General features: G+C 44.6%; 1 protein-coding gene across 1 annotated transcript in view; it reads left to right on the top strand.

Annotated features, from left to right (window-relative positions):
* The window catches only part of LOC310922102 (E3 ubiquitin-protein ligase RNF38-like), a 315,954-nt gene that overhangs the window by 225,514 nt on the left and 66,423 nt on the right, over window positions 1-24,017 (top strand).

Below are 24,017 nucleotides of genomic sequence, written 5' to 3' on the forward strand. Positions count from 1 at the left end.
TAAGGTCAGGCTGACAGGCCTGTTGTTCCCCAGATTCTCCTTCTGACTCTTCTTACAGATAGGCATCACATATCTAAATTCCAGTCACCTGGGACCTCCCTGGTTGACCAGGACTGCAGGTAAATTATTGCAAGTGGCTTAGTGAGCACTTCTGCCAGCTCCCTCAGTACTCTGGGGTAGATCTCATCTGGCCCTATGGACTTGTGCGGGTCTAAGTGGCACAGCAGGTCACTGATCATTCCCTCCTGGATTATGGGGACTTCATTCTATTCCACATCTCTTTTTTACAACCCAGGTGTGGGTATCTTGAAGACAACTGGTCTTGCTATTTAAGACTGAGGTAAAGTGTCACTGTCGGGGCGGTCACAACACAAAGCAGAGACCAGAAGTAGTCTCAAACGGCAACTGTTTATTATCAGAAATGGCTGACCTTTTATACACTTTCTAATTGCTTATACTTCTTCTACCCCAGCTCTTGGTTACAATAAATCAACATAACACCATTGGTGAAAAGTAACAGTAACTTCTAAAAATACTTCATCCAACTGCAAACTTCTCTCCTTATCTTTCTTCTGTTCTCTTCTTCTCTGGGTCACCTTGGTAACAGCCTTGAAGAAGACTCCTTATCAGCTTCTTCTTGCTTTTCAATCTCTTCTCACTCCTTTAGTTAACAGGCACGCTGTTAGCCCTTTCCACAATTCCGCCTTTTTGTTTTTGAACTGTAAACACAGCTGCTATGGATTTTTGCAGGGCCCTTTGCAAAAATCCAAGCAGACAGGAGAAACACAAAACAACAATCACAACCACCAACAAAATTAAACCACTTAATAATACAATCATTCCCATCCTTCATCCATCTATAAGTAATTTTAAGTTTCTTAACTACTCTGTTCTATAAAACTATATGTCTAATACTCAAAGCTTAAGCTATAACCACCCCGAGTGCTCAAAAAAGAGATGCAGGAATAATAGAACCAAAGTTCCGAAACCCTGTATTGTCCTAATCACTGCAAACCAAAAACACACCCTTTAATAACTATGAAGGCACATTAAAACTGATGAGATACATGTCCTGATATATGGTCCTAACCAGTGTCATCCACACATTCTGCTTCAGATGTGGAACCATCCATCCTGTCCTTTCCTGGGCACTCCAGATAAGGCTTAACACAGCGAGCAGGAACCCATCGAGGACCATTACCTGTCAAAACACAAGCATAGCCCCTCCCCCAGGTTATTAGTTCCACTGGACCAGACCACATACCAGTAATTAAATCCTCGACTCATACCTTGACATTTCTACGAAAATCTGTTTGCTTAGAATTCAAAGAGGAAAAATGGTAAAAAATTAGAGATAACTGTGAGTCAGGTAGGGGATGCAAGAAGTTTAACACATAAACAGCTTTATCTAATCTCACTTGATGTGACTCCTGTTGCATTCCCCCTTTTTGTTTTTGAACCTGACGTTTAAGAAGACCATGAGCCCTTTCAATGATCGCCTGGCCTGTAGGGACATGTGGAATACCCATAGAATGCTCAATGCCCCAAGCACAAAAAAATGCTTGCACTTTCTGCGAAGCATATGCTGGGCTGTTTTCCATTTTTATGTGACATGGAACACCTAGGATAGAAAAAGCATGATAAAAATGACAAATAACATCACAAGTTTTTTCTCCTGTAAATGCTGAAGCAACCATTGCACGAGAAAAGGTATCAACTGTAACATGAACATACTTAAAGTGACCAAATTCTGGCATTTTGGTGACATCGGTTTCCCATTCCTCTAAAGGGGATAAACCCCTAGGGTTGGTACCATAATATTGAGAAACATGAGTCATGTGACAGTCAGGACATGAAGAAAATTGATTTTGCTTCACCAGGAGACAATTTAAATTGCTGCTGTAAAGCTTGAGCACTGATGAAAAAATTGATGAGACAAAACTGCCTGCCGCAACACTGATGAAAAAATTGATGAGACAAAACTGCCTGCCGCAACACATTAGGTACAGTTTTGATTGCAGCAGCAGCTACTAGGGAATCCATATAGGCATTGCCCTTAACAAAAAATCCAGGTAATGATGTGTGGCTATGAATATGCATGATAAATAAGGATGTTTTCGAGCACAAATAACAGTCCATAATTTCACTAACATAGTAAATAGTGGTTTCTCTTGAATATTGTATAACACTGCTTGATCTAAATGCTTAACTAAATTAGCAACATAAATGGAATCAGTAACTATATTTACAGAATCAGGAAATACAGTAAAAGCCAAAAGAATGGCACAAAGTTCAACCACTTGAGGAGACCCTTGCTGAATCATTGTCTCATATTCCCAGTGATCATCCTTTTTCCAGGCCACAGCTGCTTTTCTGGTTTTCCCTGATCCATCTGTAAAAACTGTTATACCTTCCACTGAAACAGGAGAACAGATTTGCTTCCCTTCAAAAGGGATCTCTTTGGTCAGATTTAGAACAGGATGAGAAGGCAAATGGTATTTTATTTGGCCTGTAAAACAAGATAAGGCAGATTGCAATTCATTATTATTTTTAAGGCACCATTCAAAATACCACTGTTTTACAGGTATCACAATGGTCACAGGGTTGTGTCCCAAAATTTCATGACAACGCCTGCGGCCTTTGATGATAATATCTGCAAAAAGCTCATAAAGTCCTGGAGCTGTTTTCCAAGATCTGAAAGATAAAAATATCCATTCTAAAATATGCAGATGGTCTTCCCAATTATCACTCCATTGACACAGTATTCCACATGGTATTTCATGATCCCTCAAAATAAACAATTGAACACCAAGAGAGGTATCTATTCTGTTAACAAGTTTGTGTGCTAAGATCAACTCAATTTCTTCTAGGGTCTTTTTTACTGCCGGGGTCAATTGCCTCTCATCCATAGAGGAAGTGATCTCTGATAGCAAGTCATACAATGGTTGCGTCTGATGATTGGTTATGTCTAAATATAATTGAATCCAGCCTTTTGAACCAACCAATTTCTGCACATCAGTAACAGTTTTAACATCAGTATCTAATTTCACAGGTTGAGGCATAACTCAAGTATTAGTCACCAACATACCTAGATATTTCCAAGGCATCCGTTCCTGCACTTTCTCTGCGGCAATGATTAGACCAAAGGCTTTCAAATTTGTCACAGCAAATTGTTTAAGAGCTGATAACTGCTGTTTGTTGTCAGATGCCAACAAGATATCATCTACATAATGATAACAATAGCAGTTATCAAATTGCTCCCGCACTTTAGACAATGCCTGCGCCACAAACCACTGACAAATAGTTGGCAAGTTTTTCATCCCTTGGGGAAGTACCTTCCATTTATATCTTTTGTTGGGTTCAGCATGATTTGTGGAAGGCACAGTAAAAGCAAAATTTTCTTTGTCTTGCTCAGCCAATGGAATAGTAAAAAAACAATCTTTCAAATCAATGACAACTATTTGCCATTCCTGTGGAATCATTGTGGGTGTAGGAAGGCCTGGTTGCAAAGCTCCCATTGTTGCTATTACAGCATTTATCTGCCGTAAATCATGTAAAAATCTCCATTTCCCTGATTTTTTTTTTATTACAAAAACAGGGGTATTCCATGGGCTGAATGATTCTTCAATATGTCCAGCTTGCAATTGTTCTGTGACTAATTCTTGCATGGCAGTAAGCCTTTCGGTAGTGAGGGGCCACTGGTCAACCCAGACAGGTTTATCTGTCAACCATGTCAAGGCTATGACTAGATGTTCACCATCCTGCATCACAGTGGCCCCTATTAAAAATCTGTGGGAATTTTGACACCCCATTGAGATAAGCAATCTTGTCTCCACAAACTTTGAGGAACTTCGGCAACATAGGGTCTGATGTTAGCTTTTTGGCCATCAGGATGTTTCACATTAATTACAATGGCTGACAGGCCACCTGTTGTAGCACCACCCAACACCATAAGTCCAAAGCTTACATGAGTGAGAGGGCACGATTGAGGCCAACAAAATCATGAGAGTATTGTGACACCTGCTCCAGTGCCAATCAAACCTGCCACTGATATGGTTCCTGGATGATGTCCACTGGCTGTGAGGATGCAAGTCTTTTCCAGGCGATTCTCCATTATTTTTTCAGTCCAGAACACTTGGGGTACTCCTGTTGATCCAAAACTTCCTGTACCACGACTCTGGTCAACTGTATTTGGAACAGAACTCACAAAAGGTACAAGTTGAGCAATTCAAGTTCCTTTCTGAATAGTTACAGGGGAGTCATCAATTGATACGATAGCATGAATTTGTCCTAAATAATCAGCATCAATAAGTCCTAAATGTACATGAATACCTTTAAGTGTACTACTTGATCTCCCTATCAAAAAAGCACTCAATCCCCATCCTATTGGACCATAGGCATGGAGGGGCACTTTGCATATTTCTTTTGTCAAAATAGTTACTGTGTTGGTGGTGGGTATATCACTGGTTGCTCCTGAGTATTGTTCACAAATGGGTAGCTCTGCAGTGCCAGGAAGGCCCGTAATTGCGGCTGTGGTTGTTGGGGGATTTGTGTCCCCACGTGCCTCCTCATGTTCTTCTTCCTGTTTCCCTGCAACAGCTGACCATTGGAATGATATTTAGACCTGCATCATTTAGCATAGTGCCCAAGTTTAGCACAACGATTGCACATGACAATGCCGCTTGCGTTTGACTTAGATGTTGTTTCCTGCTTATTACACTGTGCCCTTACGTGCCCTTGCTGTCCAAAGTATAGCGTTTCAGTGGAGGTCTTAGAGCTGCAGCAAGAGCTGTCATTTTATGCTCTACTGAACCAACCTTTGAACAAGCAGTAACCATTTTGGGCAATATGGGTTCCGCAGGTAAGGTGTCAATAATTTTTCTACAGTCTGGGTTTGCATTTTCTTTAGCCAATTGTATACACAATCTGTCCTGCAAAGGTTCATCGTCTACCTGTTTTTCAATAGCTGCAGCAAGCTTTTCCACAAATTGCAAAACTGGTTCTTTCATCCCTTGTTGTATAGTGACATATCTCTGTTTTGGAGTTGCCATTTCCATTGTTTTAATTAAAGCACTCATACCTATTTGTTGAGCTTGTGTCAAAATTGCAGGATCCCACCTTGCCTGTAAATCTGGATTAGCAAAAGGCCCATTGTTACCTCTGCCCTTAGAGGGGCAACACGTTGCAACGTGGATGTGGACCCTCACAGAGGACAGCAGGCAGCAGCAGGGTCAAACATGGAAGGCTCTTTATTATCTGACTCCAATTCTACTTATATACATTTTGTACAAAGGGCCAAGATTGGCCCAAGGAGGTTACAACCTCCTGACTCCATTGGTCAATATGACCATCAGTCAAATTCTCCTCTCAGAGAACAACTATGCAAAACATACAGATAAATTCTAAGAATACAATACTGTTTACATGAAGCAGCGTGAGAAAGCTGCTGCAAAGGTTCAAACACTCGAAAGCAAGAAAGTCAGGGGCGACAGCCCATTGCCCAATAAGGCATCAACACCCACAGCATGACGAGGGTCGTGTTAAAGCAACTGCATATTTGTTAAAGCTGTGCACTCAGCCACTCATCTCCAGGTTTCTCAAAATACACCATATTGTACTGGTTGGAACAAAATTGTAGCAAGATGCATGATGTCATAAGGTGCAAGCATATCAGCATTAATTACACATATTAAATGCATTACCTCTGGAGAATTAATGTCAAACTGAGCCACTTTTGACTGCAGATCTTTCACAACCTTCCAGGCAAAGATGTGATGACTATCGTCCTGCCCTGTTCCAGGAGCTGCTTTAAAAACTGGAAAGCCATAGGGTTATCACAGGCAACATCTACATTAACACTCTGCTCCTGAGGTACCTTTGGGGCGCTTAATCTTTCTATTATGTTCCAATTCTTCTCTTCAGATGCTTTCTTCCTAACAAATTCCCAAAACTTCTGAGGCTGTTGAGGAAGCACAGTTACTTGACATGCAGGCAAAGTCCATGGGGCAGTAGAGTTAGATCTATTAGAAGGTGAACTATCAAAAGTTCCCTGCCCCAACTCAGGTGTTGCTATGGGTGACTCTTCACTTGTTTCACTGTCACTGTCAGGTAACGGAGGATATGACCTTGTAAGTTGTTCATGCAGCTCAAAGGGAAGCAGGGGGACAGATGGCTGGGTTAGAGCAGAAGGAAGCGGGGGGAAGACAGCTGGATTTCTCTCTCTGCCAAAGTCATTTCAGCCAGCTGACACTGGGGGGGGGGGGGGGGGGGGGTAGTATATACGGGTATCATTGGGAGCTGCTGTGCAGGTGTTAGATAAAGAGGTTTAGGAGTCTGATAAGGAGGTGCTTTGGCAGCTTTCCCAGAAGCCTTGGCAGGTTTCCCAGAAGCTTCAGCATCCAGCCCAGAAGCTCTGGTAGCTTTCCTGGAAGCTTTGGCAGCTTGCCTGGTAACTGCCATGGCAACTGCGCATGAAGCATTTTCTTCAGCAAGTTCCCCTTCCGAATCCCCATCTGTCTCAACCCCCCTGACAGTCTCTGTTATCAACCCCGATTCTTCGTCCGTGTCCTGCTCTGCATGTTCCCACTCGGTTTTTCATTCCTTTAATGCTTCAAAAAGCAATCCCCAGTTAACAGCTAGATCAACAACAGTTTTATCTCCCACTCGGATGACTTCCCAAAGTCTGTCCTCAACTTTTTTCCATGCTTTAACACTAAATGCTGTATCAGGATCAGTGCCAAAATCCTGTGATTTAGCCCAAAGCAACATACAACAAAAGGCATATTCTGAAGTATTAATTCCTCTGTTTCTCAACAAAGCTTTCCATGTAGCTAAAACACTCTTCCTCTTTAGATAAATTATGTCCCATTATTACTAGTTGGTGGCTCACCTGCTTCCAGGTGTCTTGATAGGAGGAAATCAGGTCCAGACCTCCCTGTGGCTTCCACACGCCACTCTCAGCTTCACTAATGCCACCCCCCCCACTCTCTTCCCAGTTGGTCAATGTTGCCAGTCACTAGGACCGCATATGTGTCCAGACCGAGTATGTTGTTCAGGATGTTATATCATGTCCTCGGGGTCACCAGTGTCACTGTCGGGGCAGTCATGACACAGAGACCAGAAGTAGACTCAAATGGCAACTGTTTATTATCAAAAATGGCTGACCTTTTATACACATTCTAATTGCTTATACTTCTTCTACCCCAGCTATTGGTTACAATAAATCAACATAACACCATTGGTGAAAAGTAACAGTAACTTCTAAAAATACTTCATCCAGCTGCAAACTTCTCTCCTTATCTTTCTTCTGTTGTCTTCTCTCGGTCACCTTGGTAACAGCCCTGAAGAAGACTCCTTATCAGCTTCTTCTTGCTTCTCAACAACTTCTCACTCCTTTAGTTAACAGACCCACTGTTAGCCCTTTCCACAGTAAAGAAGGCATCAAGTACCTCAGCCTTTTCCTCGTCCTTTGTCACTGTTTCCCTCCACATCCAGTAAAGGATGGAGATTCTCCTTGGCCCTGCTTTTGTTGCTGATGTATCTGTTGTAGTGGTTTGACTGCCCACTAGAATTATTTACTTTTTCTGCTATGAGATAGGATTAGAAGAGCAAAGCAGGCTCAAAACTTAAAGTGTATAAAGAAACTTTATTTAAACATAATTGAAAAAAAAAAAAAAAAAAAAAAAAAACAACAACAAAAAAACCCCCCAGTTAATAAGAATCAGAATAAAACTTTTAGAACACCTTCCCCACCCACCCCCCCACCCCAAATCTTCCCCTCCTTCCTACGGACAATATACAGAGACAAAACCTGGGACTTAAGTCAGTTTATCACTTCTAATATCACTTCTAAAATAGTTTCTCACCAGTCCTTCTGGGGAGATGAGTCCCTCTTATCATGCTATGGAGACTCTTTACAAGAAAAAGTAGTTCTGTTGTGGCTTTAATGTCACAGCAAACTAGCCACCCAGGAAAGGAAAAAAATCTGTTAATGGTGTGAAAAGTCCCTCCCATGCTTTGCAGCATTCCCAACGCTGCTTTTCATGGGCTTTGTAACTTATTGGGGTGCTATTTTAAGGATGAGCTGCCCTAGCATAAAAACAAGTTCTTTTCATTCATCTCTGGGAACAGAGGTTCTCCCCTTTGACTCCTGGGGCAAGGTTTCTCATTTCTCTCATCTCTCTCTTTTTTCTGTTTAAGCTTCTCATTGAATTACAGCTACTTTAACATTTGTTCACTGCAACACTGGTACCTCTGCTCACTACTATAGGAAGAATGCTATACCCCTCAATGCATTACATAAATTTACAGGGAAAAAACAAAGTCTGATATATCACCATAGCTTCACAAAAGAACATCAAACCAAGAAAAAGGCACCCCCTCAATCCCCTATTATCTAGAGTTTGATTACTTCTTTACTGACCTTAGTGTTTAATGCTGTTCTCCCCACCTGTCCCCACCCCTTCCCTTTTCTAATTCGAGAGAGAACTGGTGTTTGCAAGTCTACCTGTTCTCAGGTTTTATCAATTAAAACGGTCTTTATAGAGTTCTGCAATTGTTGCCATAAGGCCTCCGTTAGCAGTAGTTAGGCTAAGGAGTTGGTTCCTGTGCAGGCCCATGGGAACCAAACCTGAGAAATGAGGCCTGAGAATCTGCAGATACAAGAAACAATGTTTAAAGGACTTAGTAGAGCATGTAGTACATATAGGTATACAAATTACTTGTGAAATATGATTACATGGTTACCAATAAAATGTTTTCTATGGTGGGAGTTAAGCTTAGAGAATTAACCTTTATTTTAGCTAGAGCAAGCGTGCAAAATTTATAGCCTTTAGAAAGGTTACCTAGAAGATGAATGTGAATGTTTAAAGTAAAGTACGTAGGAGACTGCACGTAGGCTGATGAAGTAAGACTTGTAACAAAGGTATAAAAGATAAGCATCTTTTGTAACCAACTTGGGACGCTGACTTTGAGACACTAGTCCTCAGGTCCCCAGGGCCCTGAATAAAACACCGCATAAACTGACACTCTGTTGGTTTGTGTTTTCTCTTGGGAACGGGCAGCAGTTTTCTGGCGACCGCGGCAGGACTCCGGAGGTGGCTGGGGCGGTTCACGAGCTGATCAACTCCACGCCGGCACCAGGTGATTTCTGGGGAGTCATCGACCCGCGCCCGACCCCGCGCCTGACGGACAACTGTGAGAAGGTAAGCCCAAAAGGTGCTTTATTCTTTAGGTTTGGGTGCCTGCCTAATAAGACGGGACGGCGATTCCCGCAGGGTTGGGCGAAAGACGTCTATGGTCTGGGAAGCCTAGGCGCCGACCGTCAGACGAGGCGAAAGCCTCGCAGGATCGGCACTTGCCCCTCGCGGCGACGAGAAGTGGCAAGATTGGTATTGGTATTGGTATTGGTATTGGTATTAACACTGGTATTAATATTAGTATTGGTGTTTGGGTCTATCCATATTTTGTGTGTGTGTGTGTGTGTGTGTGTGTGTGTGTGTGTGTGTAACTTAAGGTGTAAAAAAAAGAAAAAAAAACTGAAAAAAAAAAAAAAAAAGATGATGCCGTTTAAAACCTTTAAGGCTTTGGTACAATCTAATGATAAGGTCCCAGGGAATTCCCCCTTGGGATGTTTACTGGGAAGGTGGAAAAAGGAAGGATTCCACCAAGAGTTACATAAAAGTAAAATGATTGATTATTGTAATCATCGGTGGCCACTATACAAAACTGGTGTCCCAGAGTGGCCTTTGAATGGAACTGTTAACCCTGATGTTATAACCCCCTTGATGTGCTTTTTACAGAATAATGAGAAATGGGATGAAATACATTATCTTGATTTGTTTTATGCTCTCAAAAACAAACCAGAGATGGCCGGAAAATGGGTCTTTACAATCAGAACTTATATCACAACTGATGCCACATTGTAAACGAGAATCGAAACTTGATGAATTGCCATACATAGATCTTTTATTTAAAAGAGAAACCGGCATGGTTGGTGGAATGTGGAATACAAGCACTGGTCTTAGAAAATAATCATTGTTTGGCTTGCGTCCAAGATAAGTGTTGTGTAGAACACCTGGTTTTGGGAAAAAGGGGGAAGATGATTTGGAAGCTGATTTATTTGTAGGACCCACTGCCCCTACCAACGTTCCCTCAGCATTAAGTTTTACTCCACTTACTCTCACCCCACCTGATTCTGTTTCCTCTCCCCTGCTTGTGCCTATCCAAAATGCTTCTCCTGGCAATCCCCCTTTGTTGCTTCGCGTATCTGTCTCTCAGGCCAGCCCAGCGTTCGGCTGGACCACCCTGCTAGCTCTGATACGCCCCAACAGTACCTTTGCGTGGGTCTTGGCTCTGCAGTACCTTTGCCTTGGCTGTCACGGCCGTGGTTCGAAAGAGGGGACACTCTCTAAGGCTCAGGAAGAAGGTTTTATTCGGGAAACACAGGGGCAGTCCCTGGTCCCAGGCCTGTGCCTCTGGAGAGTGACCCAGGGCCTGGTTTGCAGGGGGTTTTTGTTTACCAGAAATCTCAGGGGTGGGCACAAGTTACAAGACCAATGAAACAAAGCAAGGTGGCTAATGCCAAATGCAATACACAACATTAACGAATCAGGTTGATTGAGGTGGGGTCCTCGGAGATCCACCAATCACTGTCCGACACCTCTCCGAAGGTTTTGGGCCTGGGGGATGATGGGCATGGGGGGGAGAATATACATTGTGATGGGGGAAAAGACAATGGGATGACCAAACTCCAGGCAGAGGATTAGGTTGTCTTGGAAACTCTTATCAACTTCTGATAAGAACCATTCTAAGACAGGAACTTTACCTGGCTAGGGTTAAAGTCCAAATCACATCAACTTACAACTAAAAAAACCTATGAAACAATTCCAGCACCCCCACACCCCTTCTCTGCTGACACTTGCTCAAAGATTTATCCCTCTACCGACCCTCCTCTCCCACCTACGCCTATGTCATCGGCTCCTGTCCCCTATCCCCAATCCTCCTCTGCCAAAGTTGCCCACTGCTTCTATCCTTGACAACGATCAGGATTTGACTGTGGGGCGGGGATGAAGGGGAGGGAGATGCAGAAGGGACAGAACGGAAAGCAGTGATAGTGGAGAGGATAGCTCAAATGCAGCCAGGAAATATACTGGTCTTCAGATAGATAGTGAGCAACCAAAGATTCAGCTCACCTTTATTTTTCTAGACCAGTCACAGGAGGACATTAGGAAAAGTTACAGGAACTGGAAAGCGGAAAGTTAAGAAGTTTGGACAAGCTTTTAGAGGTGGCGAGGACGTAGTGGCAGAACCGGTCGGGACAGTAATAGAAGTGGTTTTGGCAGAGGCTGTGGAGTATTAAGAATAAATAAATTAGAAGGACATTGAAAGCGAGAGTGCCCAAACTGGTTTAGTCAGTATGTTCAGCCTCAGTTGAACAGCATAGCCAGAGTCATGGATCTGTGAGGGGAAGCCAGGATCAAAGGAACAGATGGTCACTCTGCGCTTAGAAGAGAAAGATGTCACTTTTTTTGTAAATATTTCATATTAAATTATGTAGAAGGGCAGATTGGAAAAAAAAATAAAATTTGACTGTAATTATTGGAGCCACAAGGAAGGAAGAGATCTGGCCATTCCTGCAACCCCTAGATCTGAGCTTTGGAAATAAAACTTTAACACATAAATTTTTATATATGCCTGGGTGTTCAGCTCTGCTTTTAGGATGTGATTTTCTGGCAGCTCTAGAGGCAGTGATTACTTTTGAGAATGGTGAACTTGTAATGAGGATACCCGAGTCTAAACCAGGAAAGATTTTAACGGTAAAAGAGAAACCAACTCCAATATTCCTAAAAAGGTAGAAGAAGTAGTGATTCCCTCTGTGTGGGAAACGGATATACTAAGGAAATCTAAATTGGCACAGCCAGTACAGGTAGAATTGAAGGAAGGGGCAAGTGCCATGCAAATTAAACAATATCCTATCAAGGCAGAAGCACGACAGGGAATAGTAAAGACCATTGATAAATTCCTAAAGTACCAAATTCTAGAAGAATGTGAATTAAAATACAATACTGCAATATTCCCAGGAAAGAAATATAATGGTGAGTATAGACTTGTACAAGATTTAAGGGGCATAAATGAGATAACTAAAAAGACATTCATTTAGTAGTTGCTAATCCTTATACATTGCTAGCATCTGTGAAAGAGATATACAAATGGTAAGTATAGACTGGTGCAGGATTTAAGAGCAATAAATAACATTGTCAAAGACATTCACCTGGTGGTGGCCAATCCGTACACTTTGTTAACATCTGTGTCAGAGAAATTCCAATGGTTTACAGTTATCGATCTAAAAGATGCCTTCTTCTGCATCCCACTGGCATTAGAAAGTAGGAAATATTTTGCCTTCGAATGGGAAAATCCGGATACCGGATGAAAAAGGCAGCTCACTTGGACACGACTTCCCCAAGGATTTAAGAATTCTCCTACAATTTTTGGAAATCAATTAGCCAAAGAGCTAGAGGAATGGAAGACGACTCAGGTAAGAGAATCACCCTTCTCTTACGTTCTCCTCCAGTATGTGGACGACATCTTTCTGGCTACAGAACAACGGGAGGTTTGTTTAACCCTAACTATAGAACTGTTGAATATGCTGGGACAAGGTGGATATCGGGTTTCGAAGGAAAAGGCCCAATTAGTCCAAGAGAGTGTGATATACCTAGGCTGTGAAATCTCAAAGGGGGTAAGGAAATTGGGAATCAATAGAGTTGAAGCTATCTGTGCAATACCCACACCCCGAAACCACCAAGAACTAAGATCCTTTTTAGGAATGGTGGGTTGGTGTAGACTCTGGATACCAAACTTTGGGCTAATGGCTAAACCCCTTTATGAAGCTTTAAAATAGTCTCAACTGCAGTGGAGCAAACCACAGGAGAAGGCCTTCCTAGATCTGAAACGGGCCTTGAAAGAGGCACCTGCATTTGGCCTACCAGATTTAAATAAAGACTTTCAGCTATATGTCAATGAGAGGCAGCGACTAGCCCTGGGCGTACTAACCCAAACCCTCGGATCGTGGAAGAGGCCTGTTGGGTATTTCTCTAAACAACTGGACACTGTGAGCGCAGGATGGCCGGCATGCTTGCGGGCAGTGTCAGCCACAGTAATACTGATCCAGGAGGCCCGAAAATTGACTCTGGGGAGAAAGATGGAGGTGTTTGTGCCCCATATGGTACTGGCAGTTTTGGAACAAAAAGGGGGGCATTGGATGTCCTCTAGCAGATTGTTACAATACCATGCATTGCTCAGAGAACAGGATGATGTTGAGCTCAAAGTGACTAATTGCATCAATCCAGCAGAGTTCCTCCGCAGTGAGCAGAATGAGGGCGAATTAACACATGACTGTATGGAAACCATCGAACAGGTATACGCTAGCCGACCGGACCTGAGAGATGTGCCCCTGGAGGTGCCAGACTGGGAACTGTATACCGATGGATCCAGCTTCGTAGAAAATGGAACCAGGTATGCCGGGTATGCGGTGGTGACCCTCACGCAGGTGGTGGAAGCTAGGGCCCTCACTCCAGGAACATCTGCACAGAAGGCTGAAATTATAGCATTAACCAGAGCCCTGGTCCTGAGCAGTGGGAAAAAGGTAAATATATGGACAGATTCAAAATATGCATTTGGAGTTCTGCACGTACATGGGGCTTTATGGAAAGAGAGAGGACTGTTGAGTTCACAGGGGACATCCATTCGACATCAGAATGAGATCCTGCTGCTACTGGAAGCTGTGTATAAGCCAGTGGAAGTGGCTGTGATGCATGTGAAAGGACACCAGAGAGATGAGGGAAAGATTTTTCGAGGGAATCGGCTGGCTGATTTAATCGCACGAAAAGCTGCTAGAAAGGTCTGGACTGAAATGGCGCTGATTCCAACAAAGGTAGGACCGGTACAACCTTATACGGGACAAAAACCCAGTTATTCCGCTGAGGATGAGAAATTGGCACAGCTGGTCCAGGCCCAGAAGAATGCAATGGGATGGTATGTGACTGGGACTGGCCAAGTAGTGGTCCCTACCAAATTGATGAAGGTGATTTTAGAAACTGAGCATAATAAATGCCACTGGGGAGCAGAGGTATTGGTAAAATTTCTGAAGAGGGAAATTATCTCTAACCAGATGTTAACAATGGCTAAGCGAGTGAATGCTATGTGCCCAGTGTGCCTTAAAAATAATCCAATAGTGAGGAAGCAGATACAACTAGGGAAATTACAGGTAGGAGCAGAGCCAGGAGATTATTGGCAGATAGATTTTTCCGAATTGCGACCGATCACAAGGATACAAGTATCTGCTGGTGTATGTCTGCACATTCTCGGGATGGCCAGAGGCTTTCCCTTGCAGAACTAATCAGGCCAAAGAAGTAGTGAAAACATTAATGAGAGAAATCATTCCGAGATTTGGGGTTCCATTAGGGATCTCTTCTGACAGGGGACCTCATTTTGTGGCAGGAGTGGTACAGACAGTCGCCCGACTGTTAGATGTTACCTGGAATTTGCATACCCCATGGAGGCCTCAATCCAGCGGGCAAGTAGAGAGGATGAATCAACCCCTGAAAGGACAGATTAAGAAAATCTGTCAGGAGGCCAAAATCCAGTGGCCTCAGGCCCTACCATTAGCCTTGTTAAGAATTAGGATTAAACCCCGGGAGAGGATAGGAGTAAGTCCATACGAGATACTGTATGGCAGACCATATCATGCTACAGTATTAAAGGGAGACCCTCATGTAGTAGGGAATGATGTGCTTTTTAATTATGTGTTGTCTCTGAATAAGGTACTTACTGCCCTAAAAGGAGCCCTGCAATGGAACAGACTCCTGCCACTGGAAAATCCTGTCCATGACATCCAGCCAGGAGACCAGGTCTGTGTGAAGAATTGGAACACAGACCCCTTGAAAGAAACACGGGAAGGCCCGCAACAAGTGATCATGACTACCTTCACCGCAGTAAAAGTCGAGGGGATCGACAACTGGATACATTACACCCGAGTCAAGAAGGTGCCGACCCATTGGGAAGTTCAACCGTTAACCCCCACTCGAATGGTGTTGCAGCCCAAGATCGGATTCTGACAGTTGGGTTCTTGCTGATCTGTTTATTACCTTAACCAATGAATTTTTAGTTATTACAGAACTTGAACCCAAAATAGTGATGATGGAAGGAATGAATGTGTCTATGACCTGTCTGTTCACGGACAACCAGAAAGTTGGATCCGACGAAATCAATATAAAGTGGAGGAGACATGGGGCAGAACAAATTCATACAGGTATAACTATGGTTTGGGATAAGGATGAGCAAAAAGGAAATACCACCCTGCAACTATCCAATGTCACGATAAATGACAGCAATGTTTATCGTTGCGTAGTCTAGATAAGAGAAAGCTTTGATTATGGGAATTTCAAATTAAAGGTTTTACCATGGGATACTGGGAAAATAAGTGGAGAAACTGTAGCTGTAAATGTAACTCCAGTCTCAACTCAGGTGGATATGTGGGACGGACTTCCTTTGAGAATAAATTGTACCTTCAAATTGGAAAAGAAATGTTATCAGGATATCCAAGTCAAGTGGTGGAAACAGAATAAACATCAGCAATGGGAAAGACAGCTGGGGAATATAAGTTGGTGGACTCTGGGAACTTATGGGAAAGAGTGGCTGAATTATACTGATCCAAAAATAGGAGAGACAGAAGGTATATATCTGTGCATAGTGTCTTGTGGAGGGAAAGGGAATTTTGGGTTACAAAAGGTGGAGGCAAGGGCCCACTTAGGCTCTGAAATTAAGGCCCAACATGGAGAATACCGGGTAACCAAAGGGAAGGATGTGATTCTTACTTGTGAAGTTAAAGAAGGACAGCATTTTTCCGAGTATGGATGGTGGTTTGGGAAAAATTTAACATCTGGAGGGAAGTATCAGATAGAAAGAAGATTAGGAGAATCAATTATCCTGATAGTAAGAAATGTGCAGCCAGGAAAAGATGAAGGCATTTACTGGTGTTGGATAGCACAGGATGATTGGTGGGCACATGCAAGAACGATGATGTACCTAGATGAGATGAGAGTGACTCGGCAGGTAGATAATGAGGTAGGGTTACCAAGAAACATGTTCTGGTTTAGGTTGAATTAGGGGAAACCCTCCAAGGAATCCCCTAATAACAAAACCTCTACCACCCCTCCCCCCAACCCTGGGTTTGGGAAGGAATCTCTTGAACACAAAGTGGAAAAAACCGGTTTATTAACAAATGAATAAACACCCCCCGACACAAGGGAAAAAAAAAAGAACAGAAAAAGCTCAGGTTACTGTGAGGGGAGGGGCGCGCCGCTTCTTTTACAAGCCCCGGCGATCTTCCTTGGACTCCTCCAGCCAGATCAGCTCCGGGTGCCGGTCCTAAATCTTAAAGGGGGGGGGGGGGGGGGGGAAGGAGAAGAGGAAAAGGGAAAAAAAAAACAAACAGAGCACAGAGGCGGCAGAAGGAAAGGAAGAAAAAACAAAAGAACGAAAAGGGCAAGAAACTAGCAGAAAAATTTGCGATACAGCGAGCGACTAGAAGCGACTAGAAGCAGGGAAGCCAAAAGCCAAAGTGGAGCCAGCCCAGCAGGCCAGTGCCCGCCCCCCCTAAAGGGGACGGATCACCTTCTTAGACATAACAAGGGTGTCCACGATATGGGATTATGGGATAGAGAGCACTGTCAACCCAGGACATTCCACCCCTTATCCCATATCGTGGACACACAATAAAAAACTCCCATCTCACTTACTCAGACCCTTGACACTTACACATTTCCATTCATCTTACTTGCTCAAACCTTTGACACTTACACGTTTCCTTCTGTTTCACCCCACATTCAGATCTCCCTGAGGTACACATCGTGTTGTTCCATCTTTCTGCATTATCCACCACGTATAACCTGGTCCTTGAGCAGAGACAATTCCACGGATGGGTTTGTCTGTACTCGAGGAAGGGTTGATCCATACTGTCTTTCCCAACAAACCTCTAACATGGGCCACTGGAGCTTTATCTCCATCTACTATATTAAGGAGCTGGGACTGAGCAGGACCCGCTCGGTTGGTAGAACCTCGGGTGTTAACTAGCCAGGTGGCCTTCGCTAAATGCTGTTCCCAGTTTTTTAAGGACCCCCCACCCAATGCTTTCAGGGTGGTTTTTAACAACCCATTGTACCTCTCCACTTTACCTGCAGCTGGTGCATGGTAGGGGATATGGTACACCCATTCAATGCCATGTTCCCTCGCCCAGGTTTTAATAAGATTATTTTTAAAATGAGTCCCGTTGTCTGACTCAATTCTCTCGGGAGTACCGTGCCTCCAAAGGACCTGCTTTTCAAGGCCCAGAATAGTATTGCGGGCTGTAGCATGAGACACAGGGTAGGTTTCCAACCATCCCGTGGTGGCTTCTACCATGGTCAGCACATGGCGCTTGCCTTGGCGGGTTTGAGGCAGTGTGATGTAATCAATCTGCCAGGCCTCCCCATACTTGTACTTAGACCACCGCCCTCCATACCAGAGGGGCTTCATCCGCTTGGCTTGTTTAATGGCAGCGCACGTCTCACAGTCATGGATAACCTGAGAAATGCTGTCCATGGTTAGATCCACCCCTCGGTCTCGTGCCCACTTATAGGTGGCATCCCTACCTTGGTGACCTGAGGCATCATGGGCCCATCGTGCTAGGAACAACTCTCCCTTGTGCTCCCAGTCTAGGTCTATCTTCAACTCTCCTATTTTTGCAGCTTGATCTACCCGCTGATTGTTTTGCTGCTCCTCATTAGCTTTACTTCTGGGGACATGGGCATCTACATGGCGAATCTTCATCGGTAGTTTCTCTAACCGGGCAGCAATATCTTTCCACTCTTCAGCAGCCCAAATGGGTTTTCCTCTACGCTGCCAGTTGGCCTCTTTCCATTTCTTCAGCCATCCCCACAGAGCGTTGGCTACCATCCAAGAATCGGTATACAGATAGAGCCTTGGCCATTTCTCTCTTTCTGCAATATCTAGGGCCAGTTGAATGGCTTTGAGTTCAGCAAATTGACTGGATCCACCCTCTCCTTCAGTGGCCTCTGCGACCAGTCGTGTGGGGCTCCAGACAGCTGCTTTCCACCTCCGACTCATCCCTATGACGCGGCAGGAACCATCGGTGAATAAAGCATAACGTGCTTCCTCTGCCGGCAGCTGGTTGTATGGCGGAGCTTCCTCAACCCGAGTCACTGGTTCTTGTTCTTCATCTGCGACGCTGAAACTTTCACCTTCGGGCCAGTTCGTGATTACTTCCAAAATTCCAGGGCGATTCAGTTTCCCAACTCGGGCGCGTTGTGTAATGAGGGCAATCCACTTGCTCCAGGTAGCGCTGGTGGCATGGTGGGTGGAGGGAACCTTTCCTCTAAACATCCACCCTAGCACTGGTAGTCGGGGTGCCAGGAGCAGTGGTGCTTCTGTACCGATCACCTCTGAAGCAGCTTGGATTCCCTCATAGGCGGCCAAGATTTCCTTTTCCGTTGGGGTGTAGTTATCTTCAGACCCCCTGTAGCTCCGACTCCAAAATCCCAGTGGTCGGCCTCGGGTCTCACCAGGTACCTTTTGCCAAAGGCTCCAGGACAGACCATGACTCCCAGCTGCAGAGTAGAGCACATTCTTCACATCTGGTCCCGTTCTGACTGGGCCGAGGGCTACAGCATGAGCAATCTCCTGCTTGATCTGGGTGAAAGCTTGCTGCTGCTCAGGACCCCAATAGAAATCGTTCTTCTTGCGGGTAACCAGATGAAGGGGCCTCACAATCTGACTGTATTCCGGAATGTGCATCCTCCAGAAACCTATGGCACCTAAGAAAGCTTGTGTTTCCTTCTTATCCGTTGGAGGGGACATAGCTGTAATTTTGTTAATAACGTCCATAGGAATCTGACGCCGTCCATCTTGCCACTTCACTCCTAGGAACTGGATCTCTCGAGCAGGTCCCTTAACTTTACTCTTCTTAACAGCAAAGCCGGCTTCCAGGAGAATTTGGATGATTTTCTCTCCCTTTTCGAACACTTCTGTGGCTGTGTCTCCCCACACAATGATATCATCAATATATTGTAGATGTTCTGGGGCCTTATCCTTTTCTAGTGTGGCCTGGATCAGCCCATGGCAGATGGTGGGGCTGTGTTTCCACCCCTGGGGCAGTCTGTTCCAGGTGTACTGCACTCCCCTCCATGTGAAGGCGAACTGAGGCCGGCATTCGGCTGCCAGAGGAATAGAGAAGAATGCATTTGCAATATCGATAGTGGCGTACCACTTCGCTGCCTTGGACTCCAGCTCATACTGCAGTTCCAGCATGTCTGGTACGGCTGCACTCAGAGGTGGGGTCACTTCATTCAAGGCACGATAATCCACAGTCAATCTCCATTCTCCATCAGATTTCCGCACCGGCCAGATTGGGCTATTAAAGGGTGAGTGGGTTTTGCTGACCACCCCTTGGCTTTCCAGCTCTCGAATCATCTTATGGATGGGGATCACAGCATCTCGAGTGGTTCTATATTGCCGCCGATGCACTATTGAAGTGGCAATTGGTACTACTTGTTCTTCTCCCTTCATAAGTCCTACGGTGATCGGGTTCTCGGACAGTCCAGGCAAGGTGTTCAACTGTCGAATACTTTCTGCCATCACAGTCGCTACTCCAAAGGCCCACCTGAACCCTTTCGGGTCTTTAAAATACCCACTCCGGAGGTAATCTATGCCCAAGATGCATGGGGCCTCTGGGCCGGTCGCAATAGGGTGTTTCTTCCACTCATTCTTAGTCAGGCTCACATCTGCCTCCACCAATGTATAGTCCTGTGATCCCCCAGTCACACCAGCAATAGAAATCGATTCTGCCCCTACACATCTCGAGGGGATCAAGGTACACTGCGAGCCAGTGTCAACCAAAGCCTTATAGTCTTGTGGCTTCAATGTGCCAGGCCAACGAACCCACACAGTCCAAAACACACGATTTTCCCTAACCTCTACCTGGCTAGAGGCAGGGCCCCTCTAAGCATGGTTATCCTTCTTCCCTGGGGTATATGACTTAGAGGTTCCTTCAAGGGGATCGGACATGTCATCATCGACATCATACTTGACATCCTGGCTGCGAATAACTGGAGCTGCTCTCTGTTTAGTGAGACTTCCTCTTTGAATCCTACCTTCCTTCAAATTACGTACCCGTTGTGCCAGAGCAGCAGTGGGCTTTCCATCCCATCTCCTCATGTTCTCTCCAGATTCACGCAAGAAGAACCACAACTCAGCTCGTGGGGTGTACCTTCTCTCCCCATCAAAGGAGCGCCTGCGTTGGATACCAGGGCCTCTAATTTGCACAGCCGAGATTTGGAGGAAGTCCTCCTTAATCTCTTCCCTGAGTTTCCTATGATTCTCCTCTATTTTGTCCTCTAATTTCTGCAGTCGTGTTTCCACAGCTGCAATTCTGGCATGAGTTGGGCCATGTACAGCATCAGCATATGCTCGAAGCTTTTTTGCCATATCGAGCACAGTCTCATATGTCACCTCCCGCTTCATTATTGCTAGGGCAGAGGCGTATTCAGATGGCCCAAGTCGCACAAGTTTCCTCCACATTACAGGTGTACATGCTACCAGGTCTGGATTCCTAGTTGTTATGTCATCTGAAAAGATAAGCTCTGCTACTGCCATCTCTCTCAGACGTTGGATCCCCTGTTCTATGGTCCTCCACTGTGTCTGCTGCAAATAAAGGTCATCTGCACACAGGTATCTTTGTGCTACACCGTCCAGAATCCGTTCCCAGAGGCTGTGAGGGCTAGCCTCCCTCATCATGCCCTGATCAATAACAGGGTCTAGCGACAGAGATCCCAAATGCCTCGCTTCAGTGCCATCCAGAACTGTAGCCTCCCCTGCAGCATCCCAAAGGCGGACTAACCAACTTATTATAGATTCATCAGGTTGTCGTCTGTAATCTTTCCTCAGGCCTCGAAGGTCCTTTAGGGAAAATGAATCAATATTGGCTCCAGAATCTACACCCCTTGATGTAGTTTCTGATTTTTGTGAAGGTCCTTCTCCTGGATTATCATCATCATCCTCCACCTTGCGATCGGTCTTAGTTGTACACTTTCCGCCTCTTCTATTAGCAGCAACAGCCCTCGGTTGAGCCCTGCTGTCTGATTCGACTACTGGCCTGGAGCCTGGGATACTAGCTGCAGCCTGAGTAATTGGGATAGTAACTAGCTTATCTCCCTGTTCCCTGTTTTCTGTCTGCTGCCCTTCAGTATCTAAGAGAGTGCGATAAACATATGCCAGGGCCCAGCTCACTGTAATAATCCTTTTCTCCTTGGTATTACCCTGGCACCTCTCTTTCAAATACTTAGCCACCTCGGCTGGGTTCTGAATTTGTTCAGATGGAAAGTCCCAGGCTATAGGGTCGGAAAATTCCTTTAAAATTTGGCCCATATCTTCCCATTTCCCACTCCACTCAAGATTTCTCCTACTTGGGTTTGCTGGTAACTCAGAAGTCTCATTAGCCCCTTTGGAAATCTCAGCTTTCAATTTATATAAACTGCAGACAATATAGAGAATGCTTATTAAATTAAATGTCAGAAAGATGGTCTCTTTGACACTCAGGGGAAACTGAACATTTCCTAATAAAGATATAAACAATTCAAAGGAGAAGAGGGAAAACAGAGGCTGAAAAACCTCTTCCCCTGCTTCTCCCCTAACAAACTGAGTGCCCAACCATAACAACGAATCATCAAACATATTTACAACCTTCTTGTAAACAATCACAAACAATCCGAGCCCGGTCAATATTCTGGTTAGTGCCCCACGGCAACATAAGTTACGTATAAGAAGAAATGCTAAAGCTATCTCCGGGTAAGGAAATAACCCTAGACACCACAGAGGTAATAAAACCTCAAAAAACCCTAGAGACCAGAAATATTGACAGGCTTTCACCCCGACTGCCATTACGAGTCCAGAAAAAAGCATCCTGATACACCCACCAAACAATTAGAATCACCAGTATTATTATTAAGGTTTTTTCCACTTTCTTTGACTCGGGTTTCCCGGGCCAACGCACCAAAATATGTTCTGGTTTAGGTTGAATTAGGGGAAACCCTCCAAGGAATCCCCTAATAACAAAACCTCTACCACCCCTCCCCCCAACCCTGGGTTTGGGAAGGAATCTCTTGAACACAAAGTGGAAAAAACCGGTTTATTAACAAATGAATAAACACCCCCCGACACAAGGGAAAAAAAAAAGAACAGAAAAAGCTCAGGTTACTGTGAGGGGAGGGGCGCGCCGCTTCTTTTACAAGCCCCGGCGATCTTCCTTGGACTCCTCCAGCCAGATCAGCTCCGGGTGCCGGTCCTAAATCTTAAAGGGGGGGGGGGGGGGGGGAAGGAGAAGAGGAAAAGGGAAAAAAAAAACAAACAGAGCACAGAGGCGGCAGAAGGAAAGGAAGAAAAAACAAAAGAACGAAAAGGGCAAGAAACTAGCAGAAAAATTTGCGATACAGCGAGCGACTAGAAGCGACTAGAAGCAGGGAAGCCAAAAGCCAAAGTGGAGCCAGCCCAGCAGGCCAGTGCCCGCCCCCCCTAAAGGGGACGGATCACCTTCTTAGACATAACAAGGGTGTCCACGATATGGGATTATGGGATAGAGAGCACTGTCAACCCAGGACAAAACTCTAAACAGGAAAATCTGGTAGTAGGACTGATACGAGATTTTGGAAAAACTCAGAATGTGTCATCCATAACCGCTTGTCTACCTTTACCCCATGCAGCAGGGGATCCCATACCCTGGGGAATTATTCCTATCACTGAAATGCCTCCGATCACCAGAAATGGGACAAAGGAATGTAGGAAAGAGTTGCATAACCGTACTGAGTGGACTGTTAAAACAACAACTCTCCGCAAACAGTGGTCATCACCTGGAAGCAGAGGGGATTGTGAAGCCTTACCCAATTCCAAATTTATCACGACTGGACGATTCAAAAATGTAGGATGGTGTGATTATGATGAGGTACAATCGCATAAAATGCCCACTACAAAATATTACTATGAAGTGGTTTGCCAGGATGGCAAGGAAGAGTGGACTACATGGCAAGTAATCTGGGGGCCAAGCTTGCTGGAAACATATAGTTATCTAGGGAAAATTGGATGGTGTATACAATGGACTGGTGGAAAGAACCAGACACATGCCCATGTTCTGACAGCAGAAACAAGTCATAGGAAAATGACAGAGAAAGTAGAGTCATGGAATTGCACAAGGGTAATTACGTGTGATACACCAGGAGAGCAGATAGGGCTGGTACCGGTGAAGATTTTGCTGAAATGGGGATGTGAATGTAGAGGATACAACCACTCTATAAAAGGAGAACTAAAAGGGCAAAAGCAGGTGAATTGCAAAACTACTACCATAAGGAGTCCAGGGAATTTAGTATGGGTCATGGGACATGGAATGTGGACCACACATATACCTATAGATGGATTGGTAACCCAAATAACGTTGGGAGTGCCCACATTATGCCCATTCTGGAAGCAATCAAGATTGACAGATTTGGACATAGGAAGGAGGAATAAAAGAGAGGTCATGGAGGGAATAAATCCAGAAGATGAGCGGCATGAACCAGCAGGAGGGGTCAAATTTGGTTGGATGTTAGAATCATTATTTGCTCCCATATCGACCTATAGAAATAGGGAAATGCTCTACCGGCTTTTGGGACAAACTGAGAGATTAGCATCAGCCACTAAAAAGGGGTTTAAGGATTTGAATTTGCAGCTACAAGCAACTAGTAGGATGGCTATACAGAATCGAATGGCATTGGATATGTTGTTATTAAAGGAACATGGTGTCTGCGGGTACTTACATGATAGAACAGATCATTGCTGTATCCATATCCCAAACGTTACAAAGGAAGTAGAAAAAGACATAAGTCAATTGGATGATATAGAGTCTAAAATACAGGAAACCAAAGAAGATGCTGAACACA

This window comes from Zosterops lateralis (genome assembly GCF_965231275.1).
Source record: "Zosterops lateralis genome assembly, chromosome: W".
In the NCBI taxonomy this organism is placed as follows: Eukaryota; Metazoa; Chordata; class Aves; order Passeriformes; family Zosteropidae; genus Zosterops; species Zosterops lateralis.